This window comes from Martes martes, assembly GCF_963455335.1.
Source record: "Martes martes genome assembly, chromosome: 12".
NCBI classification, from domain to species: domain Eukaryota; kingdom Metazoa; phylum Chordata; class Mammalia; order Carnivora; family Mustelidae; genus Martes; species Martes martes.
In genome coordinates, this window is record NC_137900.1 from 22,347,637 (window position 1) to 22,369,056 (window position 21,420).

Here is a 21,420-nt window from a genome sequence, read left to right on the forward strand (position 1 = left end):
ACACAGCTAGTATATATTGAAATTTGGAAAAAACATCCAGTTCTGCTTTTTAGAAAACCCAGCTCTTAATTACTAGAATATTGCCTTCTTCTTTGCTCCATGGTTTAACATTCCAGAATGATTTCTGGGATGTGTGGTTTCGCTTACTATTAATGCCAAATTGGAGGTTTTGCCTTAAAAGCCTTTTATTTCTGATAGTATGTGATTAAGAATGTTCGAGCAGTAATAACATTTTATATTTGATACAGTTTTTTACTATATAAGACATATTTTCCATACTTCAGTACTCATATTAATCCTGTATGGGTGTCTGCTATAAAGGTGAAAAATTTGATCTTTAGAAAAATCAAGGAATATGCCCAAGTTCCATGCAGAATCAAAACATGGGCATAGTCTTTTGACAACTGTATTATTCTTCCTAATGCAAGATTCTATATTACTGCTTACCAGAATTACTCCAAAATGTCTCTGAAATGGAATTTCAGCTGTGTGCTAGCTCTAGTACTTTTTGGAGATGATAAGAGGAACCAATTATAAGAATATTTCAACATTTTGTATATAGAAGAATCCTAGTCAACATTCACAATCTTATGTGCCAAAAAGGAGACTGTATCTTACAGGATTTCATGAAGAAATCTCCCCATGGTCACCAAGAGAAAGAACCTCTGATTCCTTTATACCCACTATTCCTGCCACATCCCCTGTATATTATTAGAAAGTCAGCAGCCTTCTACAGTCTTCCAAGCGCAGCACCTTCTGGTGTGGCATTTGGTTCTACTCCACTGAATCTATGGTAACTTCTGTGTCACAAATTTCAATTTTTGTCTAGTGTGGTATGTTGAATTACACTGTCAGATAATTTTAGTAGTATTTTATGTCTATTGGGAGTACATCAGTTTTTCCAACTGTTGCAACAGGTTGGTGTGATTTCTTTCTTTCTTTCTTTTTTTTTTTTTTTAAGATTTTATGTATTTGACAGAGAGAGAGAGAGAGAGATCACAAGTAGGTAGAAAGGCGGGCAGAGAGAAGGGGAAGCAGGCTTCCTGCTAAGCAGAGAGCCTGATGCGGGGCTTGATCCCAGGACCCTGAGACCATGACCTGAGCCGAAGGCAGAGGCTTAACCCACTGAACCACCCAGGCGCCCCGGTTGGTTTGATTTCTTAAGTGTGATTAAAGGGAAAACTTTTTTGGTGATGTCATTTCAGGCTGAGCAGAAGTGACAGCTCCTCAGTAGAACCCAGACAATTCAAAAACTCCCATGTAGCATTTATTGGTTCTGCTTAAGTGAAGTAGCAGAGACATTGGTTTGCAGCACCATTGTTCAAAATACTAGAGTGGAATTTCACCTGGTAGTTAAATTCTAATCAAGGTAACCTTAACAAATAGCTTTGTATGACTGTCAAAAGCAGCAGCCTGGTCAAATCCTCAACAAATAACTGACTATGAAGTGAAATTGTTAGTAGAGTATTCTAGATACAGAAATAAAGCCATCTTCATAAACTCTTCAAGACAGGAAAGGAAGAGGAAAAGAGTTGGCCATGCTATTAAACATTTTACACGTTATTTAATTTTTAGCAGTGAGCCAGTAAATCAGGTCTCTGGGGGGGAAATTCCCTGATTTATAGATTTTGCTGATTTCTATGGCATAAATATTCTCCCCATGGCCAGTTTCAGGCTACCAAAACGATGTCACTACATGCAGAATTTAAAAGAGACACACAAAAAAAGAAAAAAAAAAGAGACGCAAACCTTTGTTTCTCACTAACACACAGTGACTTTATGGGGTGGGTGTTATTATCTGAGATGTTAAGTCACAATGACTGGGAAATTGTAACAGTTGAAATGAAATTGGAGTAGTCAGATCTGTGTGACCAGGAGCTCTGTTGTATTCTACTATGCCTGAAAAAAAATGTGTATATTGAGAGCCTTCCCTGTGCTAGACATTGAAGACACCTTGCCCTGGTAATACCTAAAAATAATGAAAAAATGCATGAAGCCTCCAAACTTGGTAGTTTCTTGCTTCTGTACCCAACCACATGGGAAAGGTGAGAGAATTTCAGGTATAGTACAGATCTACTGAATTAAAAAACATAACATAGTAGAATGAAAATATCTAACGTATCCTCCAGTTGGCTTTTTTTGTTTGTTTTTGTATGTATATATACTTATGTTACTGCTTAAAATTGTAGAGAATTGAATAATGTCCACAATGTTATTGAAATGGGAAGAATTAAATATAATTAAGTCACCCCTTTCCTGTTATTGCATTAAAGAAATATGAGCTCATTCTGCTCTTCTATTTATCTCAGAAGAATTTGATTATGACACGGGATATTATAAGACAACAAAGAAATGGGCCCATTCTCAAATCCCATCCCAAGTGATCAAGGGTGTTTCATTTTATTTTGGTTGATTTCTCATCTGTTCCTATTCTCTGTTTAATTGGAAAGAGTTGGCAGAGAGTGCTTAGTGTCTAAACCTATTAGAATCAATTCCAAATTTTGTTTACCAAACTCAGATGGATACTCAGGCTCATAGTCTTAAAGAAGCCTACTATGCTGTGTTCCTTCTAATTAGGTTACCTGGAATAAGTGATTTTTTCCTAAAATTGTGCTAGAGTCTCACAAGCATTCATGCCTTTGCCTGGTAGATGCCCATAGAGTTTTTAATGCCTCTGGCCAGAAAGAATGAAAAGACCCCTCCAAGTAGCTAATTTACCACCTGCTTAATGCTGTGTCCATGACAGTTACACAGTAAGTTGAAATAGAGCTAAATTGCCTCTTTGCTCACAGTCTCTGGTCAAACTAATTCCATCCCCAGGCTATTACAGCACTGTGGGGAGAAAGGCTTAGAGGCTCATAGAATCAAAACTGTTATTGAAAATTATGGTGTCTTAAAATGACTGCCTGACTACTAGATTTTGAATAGAAATTCTGGAAAATCTAGAGGTTCCCATGTGGACGATGTGTGGAAAGCAAGTGAGAGGGAAATGACTCTGTTGCAGGCCTTCATTTTCTGATGCTGTTGTCTTGGCTGACCTGTGGTAGCAAGGTCCACAAACATCAGAGGCTGTCTTTTTTGGAGTCAATGAGAATTGATGGGGAAGGAGCTACCATCCCTTCTCTCAGAGCCCTAATGAGAACCTCTCCCCAAGCTTATTGACTATTCTTCATATGGATTGACCAGCCATAGCCATAGTATTGGTGACATATCAAAATGGGTAAGGGTGTGGACTCTGGAATCAGAGTGCTTGAGTTCAAATTCCAGCTGTGTGACCTTGTTACTTCTTTGTCCCTACGTTTTATCATCTGATAAAAATGGGGATAGTAATAGTACCCAAGTCATAGACTAGTATGTAATATGCTTAGAGGTAAACATTATGTAAATAGTCACCCAGAAAAAGATGCTCAAGCTGGGTACTGTAGCAATCGATGCCAGTGTTCTGGCCATATCTCCTTGCTATTCACTTTACATGCCGAAGACTGCAGACATGCACCAGCCAGAGGTCTTTCTTATGGTCACAGGTTGGCTTGCATTGAGGACAGGCCAGAAGTTCTGAAAGTTAATGCTTCTGGTACAAGTTCTAAGCCAGTGGCAGAAAGGATGTTGGTGCATAAATACCAGCTTCCTACAGTTGAGATAATTCTGGAGTGTGTTCTATACCATCTCCTAGAGCTTCCCAGGGAGATGAAGCCTCAGATGCCCACAGTAGTAACTGGCTTGATAACAAACTTTACTGGCTTTGTTTTCTCTCTTTCTCTCTTTCTTGCCCCCCTCCACTGTTTTACTGCCATACTGTTGTTTCCTGGGATCACCTCCCAAATTGACAACTTGCATTTGAATCCTTTCTCAGACTATGCTTCTGGGGGAACCCAAATCAAGGCAGGTTTCATGGCTTTTGGAGTATTACAAGTAGCTACTTAATCAGGTGCATTACTTTAAATTTTTTCACTAAGATGGTATACTTTCTTTAGAATCTCTAACAGGCTGGTATAGGGTTTTATGCTTTGGTTTATATACACAGAATTTTTTCTAAGTGGAAAAAAGTTCTGGACTTTGAGACAAGAAAACCAAAGTTGCTGTTGATTAATTGGATAAATGCATTTTTTAAAAAATTCAGTTTTATCAGGTGATACTATCTATATATTATTATAACAAATAAGATAATATATCTAAAACAATTCTGCAATGTCCACATTATTGTATCATTAGCAGTCATCTCATTGGGGCTTTGTTTTGTTCTTAGAATTTTTACCACTTGACATGGATTATGTGTAATTATGCAAAGTAAAAGTATTCATTAAAATCAGGCCATATTGTTATGATCTACCTTTTGTTCTTCAATTTTTGTTAACGTTTTCATTTGAACTTTAAGTGATTTTTTTTGAAGATTTTATTTATTTATTTGGCAGAGAGAGATCACAAGTAGGCAGAGAGGCAGGCAGAGAGAGAGAGGAGGAAGCAGGCTCCCCACTGAGCAGAGAGCCTGATGCGGGGCTCGATCCCAGGACCCTGGGATCATGACCTGAGCCGAAGGCAGAGGCTTAACCCACTGAGCCACCCATGTGCCCCTCATTTGAACTTTTTAACAACCTACCTTCTTTGCCATTTTGGCAGCTGCCTGATGTTCTAGGAGGCAACCAGTGCAGTGGATTTTTGAAGTATGTGTCCAAGATCCTGGTTTCTAGCCCCAGGCTGCAAATGCATAAGACATTTTGATAAATAATGTTAAGAACATTTCTTTTTTTTCTTATACAAACAGTTTATGTGCTATTTGACTAATGCTTATGCCAAGTATGAGTTTACCAAACAACTAAGCCATAGGAAAATTCAAACCTTATAGCATTTTCCTGTTACTTTAATGAAAAAGAAATGCATATTCCTAAAAAGTAAAGGAGCATTACATTGCTTATTTTATGAGTTAGCCCATAAAGAACTAATCATTAAGAAGTTCAAGTACTTACTTTTTAAAAACAATTTTGAAAAGTTAAAAGACAGTACATAATTATTTTGAAAATTTTGTAAAATAGTAGTAAGAGTGAATAATAGAAGGAATGGTTTATATTCCCATCATTGAGAGAACAATAGTTACTATTTTCATGTATTTATTTCCGATTTACATATATGTTTTCCTTTACAGTGTTGATTATATCATGTAATGTGTATTTCTGCGTAACATATATATTTGGCATAAGTCTGGGGCTATTCAACAGGCATGTCTCATGGCCAAGCACTTTCTTCTAGGTTCTCACTTATTCTTTCCATGTCATTTGCATGACATTTCCAGTGTCATTCCATGATACTGATGGCAGCCTTTCCTAGTTTGGTTTCCTTCTCCCTGCCCCACCTCCAGCTCCTAACCTCTCAGAATGCTGCCCCTAACACAACCATGTGCCTGAGTTTTATCACTTTGGTACCAGGGCCCCCCACAGTCTGGAGACTCACCTTCTTTGGACAGATGGATTCCTTTCATCCCTAGTATGGTGATAACATCTGTGTCACACCTTTGCTTGGGGGTGAGCAGGAAAGTCTCATCTTTCTTTTCCTTTCCTTTCCCCTGGACAGCTATTCATGAAGTAAGGTTATGAGTAAAGGGTGAATTCCCAGTAGGTTCCTTCCAGATGCCCCTCTCCCCTTTATAATTGGACATCCAGTTTTTAAACCCATTACTTAAGAAAATACATTTTTAAAATCATCAAGGTAACAAAGTGGTGAGGTGGAATTTTAAAATATAATACAGTCTCTTTTTCAGAGGGTGAGCCAGAAATTTACCTTAAGAAATTTTTTCTTATTATGAGAAAAAGAAAAGTGACTGGCTTACCTTAGCTATGTAAATGCTTAGGTAGCCTGTTCTGGTGTTTTTGTGTTTGGCCTTGAAGGACAGACCATAGCATTCTGGTTTTAGCAAAGTCTCCCTTTCTTACCCCTGAACCTTTGTGAAGCTTGTGAGCCAGTTTTTCATCAGAAGTCTAGCAGCACTAAAAGACCCCAGATTTAATACTAGACAAATTGGGAAGACGCCACAGTATTCCTGGCTGAGGCCCCTGATAGGAAGGGACTCTAGTAGTAACTAAGAAGAACTCATGGGGAAAGAAAGTAAGTTTGGGCTTCGACAAGTTTCAGACAAAGGTGTAAGATAGGCCTGGCTCTAGCAGACCCTGAACTGAGCCTTCATATGGTGCCAGGCCTGGCCCACCAGGTGCTAGGTCATGGCTCGGCAGCAGTGGGGTTCCCAGCTAGCTTCAGTGCAGCTGTGGGGCCCGCCTCTAGTTTCAGCCACCCCGGTTGTGGCCACAGCCTCAGTGCTGCCTCTGGCTTGTGGCTGTCCCCATGTTGCAAGAATGGTAGAAGTCTTTGGTCTACAGAGTTGTGGTTGGGGGTGACGTGGGAGACCAAGTTGCCTGCCAGTAGTAGAGGCAGATGCATTTGTAAGTGATCAATTAATAAAAAGGATGTAGCTATTTTATACCTCAAGGCCCCTGAAGCAAGTTACTATTACTCAAGCACTTTTCTTTTTCCCTTTATCTTTTCTTTATTCAAGCACGTTTCCTGTTATTAGAAACTTCAATGGCCGCCTAGTGTTGTACTGAGAGAATATACCATACTTTATTTTCTCATTTCTCCATTATTGGACATTAAGGTCTTTTGCATGAGACATTTCTGACAGAATCTAGTATTGTTTTAGTGCTCTTAGTGTAATAGTAGTAGAAATATAAGTTCTAGGTGTTAAAAATATACAGCTATAATGTGAAACAAGTCATACAGAACACAAGCATTATTTTTTGGAGTATGATGAATTTAGTTTCCTTCTCTTTTTATATTCAAGAGACACTGGAAACCTCTGCCAAGGGTGGGGTGTAATAGACAGAAGGGGCTCAGAGAACCAAGAGAGCAGACCATGCTTGAGTCCCAGGTGTTCCAGGGGACCTTTGATCAGAAGAAAGGTCGGGATCATACTGTGTACTGGGTAGAAAGCCCACATCTATTAGATTTAAGAGACCGTGGCTCTCCCCAGTGATTCCCCAGCAGCAAGTGGGCCCAGCACTTACTTGGTGTTTGGTATGTATTTTGTGAATCTTTGAATGAATGGATATTTCCATTAAACACTCAGGGAACAGATTACAAGCCTGGGTAAGCATTCTGGAATTAAAGGATCAGATATACACAAACTTGGCATGTAATTTTGAAAGTGCTGTTTAACCTCTAGAAGGCCATTTTCTTGAATGTAAAATTGGTAATGATAACTGTACTTACCTTTATAAAGAGCATAATATTATAATACGATAGATCCATGTGGTTTCTTAGTGATGTTATGTTATTTCAAGATATTATTTTTTCTGACTGTGTTTATATGATCTACATCTGGATGTAGAAAACAATAACAAAAATGAAACAAAAAAACACTGATATAAAAGGAATTAGTAGCTCAAGTTCATAGCATGGATAGTACTTTGCGGTAGGTAGGAGGCTGTATTTCTGACTGTACATTATTATATTATTTTAGGCCTATACTTCTGAGTGTACATTATTATTTCTGTTAAATTTTCTCTAACTTCCATTCATTTGAGAACTGTGGCAAAATGAGACTACAGGTTCCATTTTCAAATGGAGAGTTTAGAGAACTATAAAATGGGTCTTGTTTTGTTCATTTTGTTTTTTTCAGAAGACATTGGGCATTGTTTTATTCTGGGAACATGGTGGCTCATGGAGTAATTTATCCAGTCAGGTCCCAGCTACCTTGCCTTGAAAGGGGAGCCCATTAGGTACAACTGTCCTGAGAATCTTAACTCTGGGTCCATCATTTTTAATTTTTGATATTTTTTGTAGACGCCAGGAAATGCATTTTCTGCTACAACATAGAGATTGGATTTAAAAGTTCCATTTTTTGTGGACATAAAAGGAAACTGATTAATTGAGCAAGGAGATAAAGCTCAATGAGTTAAGTGGTGATAAAACCATATCTGAAAAGGGATTAGTTCTATATAATCAATAACATGCTTTTAACATATGTTATCACATTCAAGTCTCAGTAGAGCCCCTTGAGGCAAGTTGGAGAGGCATCATTATCCTTCCTTAAAAATTTAGGAAACTAAAACTGAGACTCAAAAATTTAGGGGTCATGTCTATAACAATAAGCCTGGTCCCTGAAGATCAGAGTTTAGGTATTCTCACTCCTCCTACTTCATTGTGCTGCTGTTGAAGGTGCCAGAGTCTTAGAATCTTTCTGTCTTTCCAGAGTCATTCAATCATAGTTCCAGAATATTTGTGCAAAAGAAATGTCCCTTCCAAAATTCAGATCCATTAACATATTATGTTATCAGCATAGTTCCATCTACAAACTTCTACAAATAACATGAAAGTTTGAGGCACTTCTTTCATTTTTTTTCTTCTCCTCTTCCCCTTTATGTGTGTCCAAAGGGTATTTTCTCACAATGCCATTTCCTAGGGGAAGGGAACATAGAAATTCTTGTTATTCATCAAGGCTTATACTCTGGATGCTTTTTATTTAAATTCAGGGGAAAAAAAAGAAAATGTTTTCTGTAGACTCGATGGGTTATTCCAACTCCTTCTCATTTGTGCTCAGATTTTAAATTTTTCTCTTCTGTTTTCTGGCCACAAGGCTTCTTGATAGGAAATTGCAATAAGAGAAAGGTCTGTTCCTTTTTGGAATGCTCTCCACACAGAAAGCCTGGGAGAAAAGTTGTAGCATATGTTAGAGACCCTGGCTTCTAGGAGCTGGGCCAGAGTAGGCAGCATGCAGTAATGAAAGGTGATTCTCTCTGCTTTCAAGTTTCAGTTCCCTTTTTCAAGAACTCCATTCTTGTGGCCAGGAAAAGGAAATAGAGTTGGTTCTGAGCCAGATGCTGCTCAGATTTCCTGGTTGTCAGAGCAGAAGTGAGAAGGCAGAATAAAAGGAGACAAAATGAGAGAGACTGAGAGAGAGAGAGTATGTGTGCACGTCTGTGTGTGCACGCACTTGTACACACGCTGTTAGAGGGCCGCAGCTTGAGAACCCAATATAATCGCAAAACCAAGTTTTCCATTGCAAGTAAGAAGGAAGAAAAAGGAATGGATCACTAGAGTAGGGGTCTGCAAACTTTTTCTGTAAAGGGCCAGATAATAAATATTTTAGCCTTTGCAGGCCACACGATCTCACTCTCAAAGCCTTAACTGTATTGTAGCCCAAAACTACCTTAGACAACACATAAACAAATGAGCATGGCCATGTCCCAATGAAACTTTATGTATTGAACTGAAATTTGAATTTTATATAACTTTCCCATGTCATGAAATATTCTTCTTTTGAATTTCCCCTACCACTTAACAATGCAGAAGTCATTCTGAGCTTATGTGCCTCTTAGCTTCTTCCAGCCTGTTCAGTGTTTGCCTCGCGACTTTCGCTGACTCTGTGACATCACTGAGACTCCATCTGACCTTAACAAAGCTTTATAAAAAGCCTCTCTGAGAGGATAATGGTTTACAAACCATCATTTTGTTGTTGTTGTTGAGGATGAGGATAAATTAGTAGTATGTGAATTTTGTTAGAGTCAGCAGGTGTTTCAAGTGTGTAATTAGATAAACTAATCACGGAGGTACCCTGTCTGTAGCTTAGAAGTGGAACCCAAGAAAACAGATGCCATTCAGTCTCTTCTGTCCTTAGATCATTGAGGAACCCATGCAATTAATTCTCAGGGCACAAGTACAAGGGCTTGGATGTGTAAAGGAAAAAGGCATTGTTCAGTAACTAATACAATGTCACCATATCAAGGTCCCCTAAATGATCACTTAAGTTACTGGATTGGTGCCCCTCATTATTAATTTTGGTTAAATTATACCTTTAAATAATAATGGTTAAGTTGTGCCTTTAAAGAAACCAAGCCCCTCTCCCCCCTAAAAAAGAAACCAAGCCCCCATAATGAGATAAAATATTTAAGTTACTACACAGGTAATTAAAAACAAGCAAACAAAATTAAAAAAAAAATTAAGTTCAAATAAAGCTCTAGTGGGTTCTGGTACTTACTGATTCTCCCTACTAGGGAGAAGTGTGCAAAGTCCCAATAGATTCTGAGTTGGATTTTCTTCTTCCTACCTGTTGCTAATTATGTGTCATCTTTGGACCTCTATACTCCCATCTTATTGTGGTGTTTCAGATTCCTGGTACTAGATGTTATCTAAGTTCAGTTTAGTTTTAAGTTCAGTTTGCCATTGCTCTACACCACCCATCTACCATATTTTTTAAAATTATTTTTATTAACATATAATGTATTATTTCCCCAGGGCTACAGGTCTGTGAATCATCAGGCTTACACATTTCACAGCACTCATCATAGCACATACCTCCCCAATGTCCATAACCCAACCACCTTCTCCCTAACCCCCACCCCCCAGCAGCCCTTAGTTTGTTTGTGAGATTAAGAGTCTCTCATGGTTTGTTTCCTTCCAATCCCATTTTGTTTCATTTTTTCCTTCCCTATCCCCCAAACCCCCACCCTGCCTCCAAATTCTTCATATCAGAGAGATCATATGATAATTGTCTTTCTCTGATTGACTTATTTCACTCAGTATGATACCCTTTAGTTCCATCCATGTTGTTGCAAATGGCAAGATTTCATTTCTTTTGATGGCTGCATAGTATTCTATTATATATACACCACATCTTCATTATCCATTCATCTGTAGGTGGACATCTGTGTTCTTTACCTAGTTTGGCTGTTATGCACATTGCTGCTATAAACGTTTGGGTGCACGCGCCCCTTCAGATCACTACATTTGTATCTTTAGGGTAAATACCCAGTAGTGTGATTGCTAGGTTGGAGGATAGCTCTATTTTCAACTTTTTGAGGAACCTCCATGCTGTTTTCCAGAGTGGCTGTACCAACTTGCATTCCCAACAACAGTGTAGGAGGGTTCCTCGTTCGCCGCATCCTTGCCAACATCTGTTGTTTCCTGACTTGTAATTTTTAGCCATTCTGACTGGTGTGGGGTGGTATCTCATTGTGGTTTTGATTTGTATTTCCCTGATGCTGAGTGATGTGGAGGACTTTTTCATGTGTCTGTTGGCCATTTGAATGTCTTCTTTGCAGAAATATCTGTTCATGTCCTCTGCCCATTTCTTGATTGGATTATTTATTCTTTGAGTGTTGAATTGGGTAAGTTCTTAATAGATTTTGGGTATCAGCCCTTTATCTGATATGTCATTTGTGAATATCTTTTCCCATTCTGTCAGTTGTCCTTTGGTTTTGTTGACTGTTTCCTTTTGATCTTGATGAAGTCCCAATAGTTCATTTTTGCCCTTGCTTCCATTGCCTTTGATGATGTTTGTAAGAAGAAGTCACAGCAGCTGAGGTCGAAGAGTTGCTGCCTGTGTTCACCTCAAGGATTTGGATGGATTCCTGTCTCACATTGAAATCTTTCATCCATGTAGAGTCTATTTTTGTGTGTGGTATAAGGAAATGGTCCAGTTTCATTCTTCTGCATGTGGCTGTCCGGTTTTCCCAACATAATTTGTTGAAGAGACTGTCTTTTTTCCATTGGACATTCTTTCCTGCTATGTTGAAGATTAGTTGACCATAGAGTTGAGGGTCTTTATTTCTGGGCTCTCTGTTCTGTCCCATTGATCTCTGTGTCTGTTTTTGTGCCAATACCACATTGTCTTGATGATAACAACTTTGTAATAGAGCTTGAAGTCTGGAATTGTGATGCCACCAACTTTGGCTTTCTTTTCAACATTCCTCTGGCTGTTTGGGGTCTTTTCTGGTTCCATATAAATTTTAGGATTATTTGCTCCATTTCTTTGAAAAAAAAGTTGATGGTATTTTGATAGGGATTACATTAAATGTGTAGATTTCTTTAGGTAGCATCGACATTTTCACAATATTTGTTCTTTGAAATCATGAGCATGGAACATTTTTCCATTTCTGTGTCTTCCTCAATTTCTTTCATGAGTACTTTATGGTTTTCTGAGTACAGATTCTTTGCCTCTTTGGTTAGGTTTATTCCTAAGTATCTTATGGTTTTGGGTACACTTTTAAATGGGATCAACTCCTTAATTTCTCTTTCTTTTGTCTTGCTGTTGGTGTATAGAAATGCAACTGATTTCTGTGCATTGATTTTATATCCTGACACTTTACTGAATTCCTGTATGAGTTCCAGCAGTTTTGGAGTGGAGTCTCTTGGGTTTTCCACATAAAGTATCATATCATCTGCAAAGAGTGAGAGTTTAACTTCTTCTTTGCCAATTCAGATGCCTTTTATTTCTTTTTGTAGTCTGATTGCCGAGGCTAGAACTTCTAGTACTATGTTGAATAGCAGTGGTGATAGCGGACATCCCTGCTGTGTTCCTGACCTTAGTGGAAAAGCTCTCAGTTTTTCCCCCATTGAGAATGATACTCGCTGTGGGTTTTTCATAGATGGCTTTCATGATATTGAGGTACCCTCTATCCCTACACTGTGAAGGGTTTTCATCAAGAAAGGATGCTATACTTTGTCAAATGCTTGTTTGACATCTACTGAGAGTATTGTATGGTTCTTGTTCTTTCTTTTATTAATGTGTTGTATCACAGTGATTGATTTGTGGATTTTGAACCAGCCTTGCAGCCCAGGAATAAATCCCACTTGTCATGTGAATAATCTTTTTAATGTACTGTTGGATCCTATTATCTGGTATTTTGGTAAGAATTTTCACATCTGTGTTCATCAAGGATATTGGTCTGTAATTCTCCTTTTGATGGGGTCTTTGTCTGGTTTTGGTATCAAGGTAATGCTGGCCCCATAAAATGAGTTTGAAAGTTTTCCTTCCATTTTTATTTTTTGGAACAGTTTCAGGGGAATAGGTATTAGTTCTTCTTTAAATGTTTGGTAGAATTTCCCTGGGTAGCTGTCTGGCCCTGGGCTCTTGTTTGTTGGAAGACTTTTGATAAATGCTTCAATCTCCTTACTGGTTATGGGTCTGTTCAGGTCTTCTATTTCTTCCTGGTTCAGTTTTGGTAGTTTATATGTCTCTAGAAATGTATCCATTTCTTCCAGATTGTCGAATTTGTTGGCATAGAGTTGCTCATACCATGTTCTTATAATTGTTTGTATTTCTTTGCTGTTGGTGGTGATCTCTCCTCTTTCATTCATGATTTTATTTATTTGCGCCCTTTCTCTTTTCTTTTTGATAAGTCTGGCCAGGGGTTTATCAATCTTATTAATTCTTTCAAAGAACCAGCTCCTAGTTTCGTTGATCTGTTCTACTGTTCTTTTGATTTCTAGTTTATTGATTGCTGCTCTGATCTTTATTATTTCTCTTCTCCTGCTGGGTTTAGGCTTTCTTAGCTATTCTTTCTTCAACTCCTTTGGGTGTAGGGTTAGGTTGTATACTTGAGACCTTTCTTGTTTTTTGCGAAAGGCTTGCACCGCTATATATTTTCTTCTCAGGACTGCCTTTGCTGTGTCCCACAGATTTTGAACAGTTGTGTTTTCATTTTCATTTGTTTCCATGAATTTTTTCAAATCTCCTTTAATTTCCTGGTTGACCCATTCGTTTTTTAATAGGATGCTCTTTAGCCTCCATGTATTTGATTTCTTTCCCTCTTTCCTCTTGTGATTGAGTTCTAGCTTCAGAGCATTGTGGTCTGAAAATATGCAGGGAATGATTCCAGTCTTTTGGTACTGGTTGAGACCTGATTTGTGACGCAGGATGTGATCTATTCTGTAGAGTGTTCCATGTATACTAGAGAAGTATGGGTATTCTGTTGCTTTGGGATGGAATGTTCTGAATATGTCCGTGATGTCCATCTGGTCCAGTGTGTCATTTAAAGCCTTTATTTCCTTGTTGATATTTTGCTTGGATGATCTGTCCATTTCAGTGAGGGGAGTGTTTAAGTTCCTTACTATTATCATATAATTGCCGATGTGTTTCTTTGATTTTGTTAGTAATTGTTTTATATAATTGGCTGCTCCTATATTAGGGGCATAGATATTCAAAATTGTTAGATCTTCTTGCTGGATAGACCTTTTAAGTATGATATAGTGCTCTTCCTCATCTCTTATTATAGTCTTTGGCTTAAAATCTAATTTATCTGATATATGGCTTTCCACCACAGCTTCCTTTTGATGTCCATTATCATGGTAAATTGTTTTCCACCCCCTCACTTTAAATCTGAGGTATCTTTGGGTGTAAAATGAGTTTCTTGTAGACAGTATATTGATGGGTCTTCTTTTTTTATCCATTCTGATACCCTGTGTCTTTTGATTGGGGCATTTAGCCCATTTACATTCAGGGTAACTACTGTAAGATAAGAATTTAGTGTAGATGTATTGCCTGTAATGTGACTGCTACTGTATATTGTCTCTGTTTCTTTCTGGTCTGTTACTTTTAGGCTCTCTCTTTGCTTAGAGGACCCTTTCAGTCTTTCCTGTAGGGCTGGTTTGGTATTTGCAAATTCTTTTATTTCTTGTTTGTCCTGTAAGCTTTTTATCTCTCCTTCTATTTTCTGTGACATCTTAGCTGGATGTAGTATTCTTGGCTGCATATTTTTTGTGTTTAGTGCTCTGAATATGTCATGCCAGTTCTTTCTGGCCTGCCAGGTCTGTGTAGTTAAGTATGCTGCCAATCGAATATTTCTACCATTGTATGTTGCAGACTTGTCCTGAGCTGCTTTCAGGATTTTCTCTTTGTCACTAAGACTTGCAGGTTTTACTATTAAATGATGGGGTGTGGACCTATTTTTATTGATTTGGAGGGGGTTCTCTGTGCCTCCTGGATTTTGGTGCTTGTTCCCTTTGCCATTTTAGGGAAATTCTCTACCATAATTCACTCCAATATACCTTCTGTCCCTCTCTCTCTTTCTTCTTCTTCTGGGATCACAATTATTCTAATATTGTTTCACCTTATGGTATCAGTTTTCTCTGGAATTCTCCCCTCTTGGTCCAATAGTTGTTTGTCTCTCTTTTGCTCAACTTCTTTATTCTCTCTAATTTGGTCTTCTATATCACTAATTCTCTCTTCTGCCTCATTTATCCTAGCAGTAAGAGCCTCCATTTTTTATTCCACCTCATTAATAGCTTTTTTAATTTCAACTTGGTTAGATTTTAGTTCTTTCATTTCTCCAGAAAGGGCATTTATTTCTCCAGACAGGGTTTCTCTAATATCTTCCATGCCTTTTTTTTTTAAACTTTCTTTTATTTTTTTATTTATTTTAATTTTTTTTTTAATTTTTATTTTTAAATTTTTTAATAAACAGATAATGTGTTTTTATCCCCAGGGGTACAGGTCTGTGACTCACCAGGTTTACACATTTCACAGCACTCATCATAGCACATACACTCCCCAATGTCCATATCACCACCACCCTCTTCCGTCCCCACGCCCCCCAGCAACCCTAGGTCTGTTTTTTGAGATTGAGTCTTTTATGGTTTGTCTCCCTCTTGATCCCATCTTCTTTCATTTTTTCTTCTTTTCCTACCCCCCAGGCCCCTCATGTTGCATCTCCACTTCTTCATATCAGGGAGATCATATGACAGTTGTCTTTCTCCGACTGACTCACTTCACTAAGCATAATACCCTCTAGTTCCATCTACGTTGTCGCAAATGGCAAGATTTCATTTCTTTTGATGGCTGCATAGTATTCCATTGTATATATATACCACATCTTCTTTATTCATTCATCTGTTGATGGACATCTGGGTTCCTTCCATAGTTTGGCTATTGTGGACATTGCTGCTATAAACATCCGGGTGCACGTGCTCCTTCGGAGCACCACGTTTGTATCTTTAGGATATATACCCAGTAGCGCAATCGCTGGGTCGTAGGGTAGCTCTATTTTCAGTTTTTTGAGGAACTTCCACACTGTTTTCCAGAGTGGTTGCACCAGCTTGCATTCCCAATAGCAGTGTAGGAGGGTTCCCCTTTCTCCACATCCTTGCCAGCATCTGTCATTTCCTGACTTGTTAATTTTAGCCATTCTGACTGGTGTGAGGTGGTATCTCATTGTGGTTTTGATTTGTATTTCCCTGATGCCGAGAGATGTGGAGCATTTTTCATGTGTCTGTTGGCCATCTGGATGTCTTCTTTGCAGAAATGTCTGTTCATGTCCTCAGCCCATTTCTTGATTGGATTATTTGTTCTTTGGGTGTTGAGTTTGCTACGTTCTTTATAGATTTTGGATACTGGCCCTTTATCTGATATGTCGTTTGTAAATATCTTCTCCCATTCTGTCAGTTGACAGAATGGCAGACTTTTAAACGTTCAGATTTTGTGCTCCATTGCTCCGCTGCTTGCCGGGAGCCGCCCCCTCCCCCTGTGGTCTATCTTCTCATCGCTTCAGACTCACTTCTCTGCAGGTCCTACCGTTCAGAAAGTGATCAATTTTCTGTTTCTAGATTTGTTGCTTTTTTCTTCGATTTCCCATTGGAATTGTAGGTGTTCGCAATGTTTAGATAAGCTATCTAGCTGATCTTCTGATACCTGATGTCGTCTCAGCCTGCTACTTCTCCGCCATCTTGACTCCCCCTCCTCAATTGTTATTATTTTTTAAAGATTTTGTTTATTCATTTGATAGAGAGATCACAAGTAGGCAGAGAGGCAGCTGGGGGGGCAGGGGAAGCATGCTCTTCCATGCCTTTTTTGAGCCCAGCTAGGACCTTGATAATTGTCATTCTGAACTATAGCTTTGATGTATTTCCAATGTCCATATTGATTAGGTCCCTAGCCATTGGTACTGCCTCTTGTTCCTTTTTTTTTTTTTTGTGGTGAGTTTTTCTGCCTTGTCATTTCATCCAGATAAGAATATACAAATGATAGAATAAAACACTAAAAGTGTGGGAAAGATCCCAGAAAAATATACGCTCACCAAATCAGTAGAGACCCTAAACCAGGGGGAGAAGAATGGCTGAAAATAAATAAATAAATAAATAAATAAATAAATAACATATATGTATTAGATTGGTGAATAGAACAGAGCCACCCACTTGATTTTGGGTGTATTCTGGTCTCATAGGATAAACTACCTCCCAGAATTTTAAAGAAAGAAAAACTTATATATATATACAAAAATAAGGGTAAGCACAATGAAGAGATAGAATATGACTATAAATATGAAAATGAAAGAAAGATTCTAAAAAAGGAATTGATAAGTCGGGTGAAAAAAGAAAATAAAAAAAGAAAAGAGAATGTGATCAGTCTGGAGACTAGAACAAAGCCATGTGCTAGATTTATGGTATATTTTGATCTATTAAAAGAAATTGCATCCCAAAATTTTAAAGGAAAAAAAAAACTCTATATGTATATAAAAAACAAGGTTAAATATAATGAAGGGATAAAATATGACTATAACAATGAAAATTTAAAAATATTTTTTAATTGTATTGTTAAGATAAAATAGTTAAAATGTTAAAAGAGGAAAGAGGAAAAGTTAAAAAAATAGAATATGAAAAAGTAAAATTAAAAAAATTTAACTTTGCAAGACAAAAGGATATAAGAAAGCCATGTATTGTGTGCTCTGATTTCCTCTAGCTCTGGAGTTCAGCAGTTCTCATTGATCGGTGAACTTGGTCTTGGCTGGATGTTCTTACTGATCTTCTGGGGTAGGGGCCTGTTGCAGTGACTCTCAAATGTCTTTGCCCGAGGTGGAATGGCACTGCCCTTGCCAGGGGCCAGGGTAAGTAATCTGCTCTGGTTCACATTTGGTAGCTTTTGTTCCCTGAACACTTTTCCGTAGAGCTTTGGAGGATGGGAATGAAAATGGCAGCCTCCCAATCTCCAGCCTGGAGGAGCTGAGAGCTCAGGGCCCCACTCCTTAGTGCGCCCTCAGAGAAAAGCAGTCAATCCCTCCTGTCTCCCTGGTCTCTGGCTGTGCTCCGTGCTCACCCTTCCTGTGACTGAGTGTTTCTATCTCTGGCGCATGGCCCTGTTTGGAGTCTCCAAACACAGCTGATTCCTGCAGCATGCTGCCATGCTGCTTCTCCCAGAGGAGGAAGGGGGGGTCTCTCCAGAACTGCCACTAGTGGGGTCCCTCCTCAAAGAGCAGTGGCCCGACTGTGCCTTTGGTCAAGGTTTTAAGTAACCCTGAGCTGAGAGCACACTCCTCGGTTCCGTCTCTGTAGCCAGCTTCCCCATTCTGATACCTGGGAATTCTGTGGAACCCAGGCACCCCTGGTCTTTTTGTGACCCCATGGGTCCTGAGACCACACTGTCCCCTGAGGGCTCCACCCCTGCTCAGCCTCTGGAGCAAAGTCCCTTAGTGGAGCAAACTTCTAAAAGTTCTGATTTTGTGCTCTCCTGCTCCACTGCTTGCCAGGAGCTGGCCCCTACCCCCATAGTCTATCTTTCTGGCAGTTTGGATTCACTTCTCTGTATGTCCTACCTTCCAGAGAGTGGTCGAGTTTCTGCTCCTAGAATTGCTGCTTTTCTTCTCTTCTATCTCCTGTTGAGTTTGTAGGTGTTTGGAATGGTTTGATAACTATCTAGCTGAACTCCTGGGACCTAATGATATTTCAGTTTGCTATTCCTCCACCATCTTGCTTTTTCCTCTACTATATTTTGATTGCTGTAACTATCTCCGTTCTTAATTGCTAATTTCACAGACCTGTGGAATTCTAGAAGTGCAATTATCCTCCAGTGTAATTGCCTTCTGCAAAAATTTTCTCCTATAAAACTGCAAAAAAATTTTGTTCTGTTTGATACTACTTGTGAATGTATATAGATGCCTTCTTGGCTATACAGAGTGGTGTTGTCTAGAGCTCCCTGGCTTCAGAAAGAGTAAGTTATCTCTATGATTGGAATACCCCCTTTAATTAGGAGCCTTTGTTACTATGGCTATTTCAGATGTCCCATCATCTCGCACCCCACCTGGGTATAGCAGATGATGTTAGGAGTGGTCTGATTGGTATCACTTAAGAGCTTTTGTTTAAATATTTCATGTTCACTTGTAAAAAGTTATGCACATTAAATAGCTCCTAAATTCTTTAGTATCACTTAAATGCAGATACTATAATACATACTCTTCTCAACATTCAATTATGCAATAAGTGATTTGCTTCATAAATATAAACAAAAGGACCTACTGTGTGGCAGGTTGTACATTAGATTATGTAAGGAATTAAAAGATTCAGAAAGTGTTTCTTGATTGGTGCTCTGGGACTCGTGGGTAAGAAAAGCACACAAATAATTATTATCCCAAATCAAATGCATTTGATGACTAACATAAACAAAAAAACAAGCAGTAAATGTTGTGGGAGCTCAAAAAAAAAGGAAGGGCAAGAACACTTAGGATGACATTTCAGCAAATGCTTCAGAAAGAGATGGCATTGGAGGTGGACCCTGAAGATGGACACTTAACAACAGACAAGTCTCAGGATGAATGGAAACAGAGTTAACAAAGATGCTCTTTCTAAATGCCAAGAATGTATGAACACTCATCACACAGAAACAGCCATTGCTTCCTTTATCTAAAACCCACATGTGATCTAGTAGCAGAGTGCTATATGCTTGGTAATAATATATGGCAGCAAATATTCTTGGTCTCCTTTGACTGAGATAGAAAGGGGACACTCATCAAAAGTGATAGGAATCAAGACCTCTCGTACCTGTCACAGAGAAAACCAATTAGAGCAACTGAATAAAACATAGTTGTCCTGATTTGAAAGATTTTCAAGCAGCTTCCTTCTCAGCATCTCTTAATTGTTTGAATTTGCAAAGAGTTTATCTTTCCCACATTGAGAAATCAGGGACAAATCAAAAGGAGTTTTGGTCATTGTTGATAAATATTCTAATTAAACCCTTCATTGACTGATGACTGCCAAGAGTCAGCAGCAGGTGGTAACAGTTCATTTGTAATCATTATAATTGTTTGAAATAATTCAGTTTTCTGTTCCAGGATTGTTTTTGGAGAAGAGGCCTGGGAGAAACAGTGCAGATGGGCATGATTTAAACAGTATCCTTATTAAAAGTGCACATTATATTTGCTGGTTAAGTTATTGGTAAATTTAACTATATTGTGAATAGATAAAACTAATCATTTGTTGCAAAATAATAATAACTACAGCTGTTCTCCCTTTAATTTTTAAGATAGGAAATATCATGTTCACCTAGGTATGCATATCTGACATGACATACTTTCTTTCTAAAGCATTCAAGGTGTCTGATGTTATAATTTTTTTTTTCATTATGAATAGACATCCACATGGGCTTTTTTTTTTTCTTTAAAATTTATGGAACATATGCAATACCCACTTCACCCAAAGCTATAGAATAATGATGCTATTATTGTAGCCATCTGTCTCTTCACATCAGTGTCTACTGTGGTTTTATAGTCCAGTTTTAGGGCTTTGTAAGAAACAATATTAGTTAACATTAATAACTACCTTTGTCTGACACTTTACATCTCTATTTGGAGTCAGCTCCTAGAAGCATCTTTCCCAGTCCTGGGGGCAGTGGTGCAGGAGGAAGGACAGCTCTCTTGAGGGAGGTGGAGTCAGCTCCTGCGAGCGTCCTTCCCAGTCCTGGGTACAGTGGTGTGGGAGGAGGGACAGCTCTCTTCAGGGAGGTGGAGGAAGCGCCGCCTAGTTTGCTCCACTTGACTGACGCCCAAAGGAAAGGGTGAGTCAGTCTCCTACTTCCTATTATAACTATGCATTTGCAGTTTTCCACCTTGACAGGCAGTAACAGTTCCAGCCAATGCTAATTTGGGTAACATCTAAAAGGCTTGCCTGACAAGGCAGATTCAAATTATGAAGCAATCCCCTCACATACTGAGACCTTGTTAGCTAGATTAGTGGTGGATTGGCTCCTTGTGACAGCTTGTTTGCTAGAGGTGAGCTATCTGCATTTCCAATGCAGGCAGGTTATATCATCATTTAAAGAAAAAAAATAAAGATGTCGTTTTTCTTGTTTGTCACAGAGTTCATGTAATATTCCCTCTCGATTTTCTCGTTGTTGACTTCAGAAAGAAATAGCAGCAAGTGTGTACCTTTGAGTGCAACAGCTAATTTTGTTATGGATGAACAGAGTATTGTGACAAAACAGTGGCACAGCTGTCATAACAGCTGTCACACATTAATCATGACAGTGACAAATAGCATAATTACCTTATCTGGAATTCCTAGCATGCACACTCAGTATGCCCCACTGCCGAGCGAGCATATCACGCATGGTTTAATTAAAAAGACATCAATACAGGTTAGTTAGACAAGGGCTAGAAGACATTGATCCAAAATGAAAATAAAATTATTTATAGGTTGGTGTTTAGGGACACCCAAAGACCAATTACTTAGCCGACATGATAATTTGAATCTATTTCCCTAACTGGTCCTTCTCAATGTGCATATCACATGGTAAATTACCTGTTCTGCCCCAGACCAGCAGCCTTTCTTCCATGAAATATTTGATCCCCTCTTTTTCTGCTCTCAACATGAGTCCTTGAGAGCTGTCTTTATGTG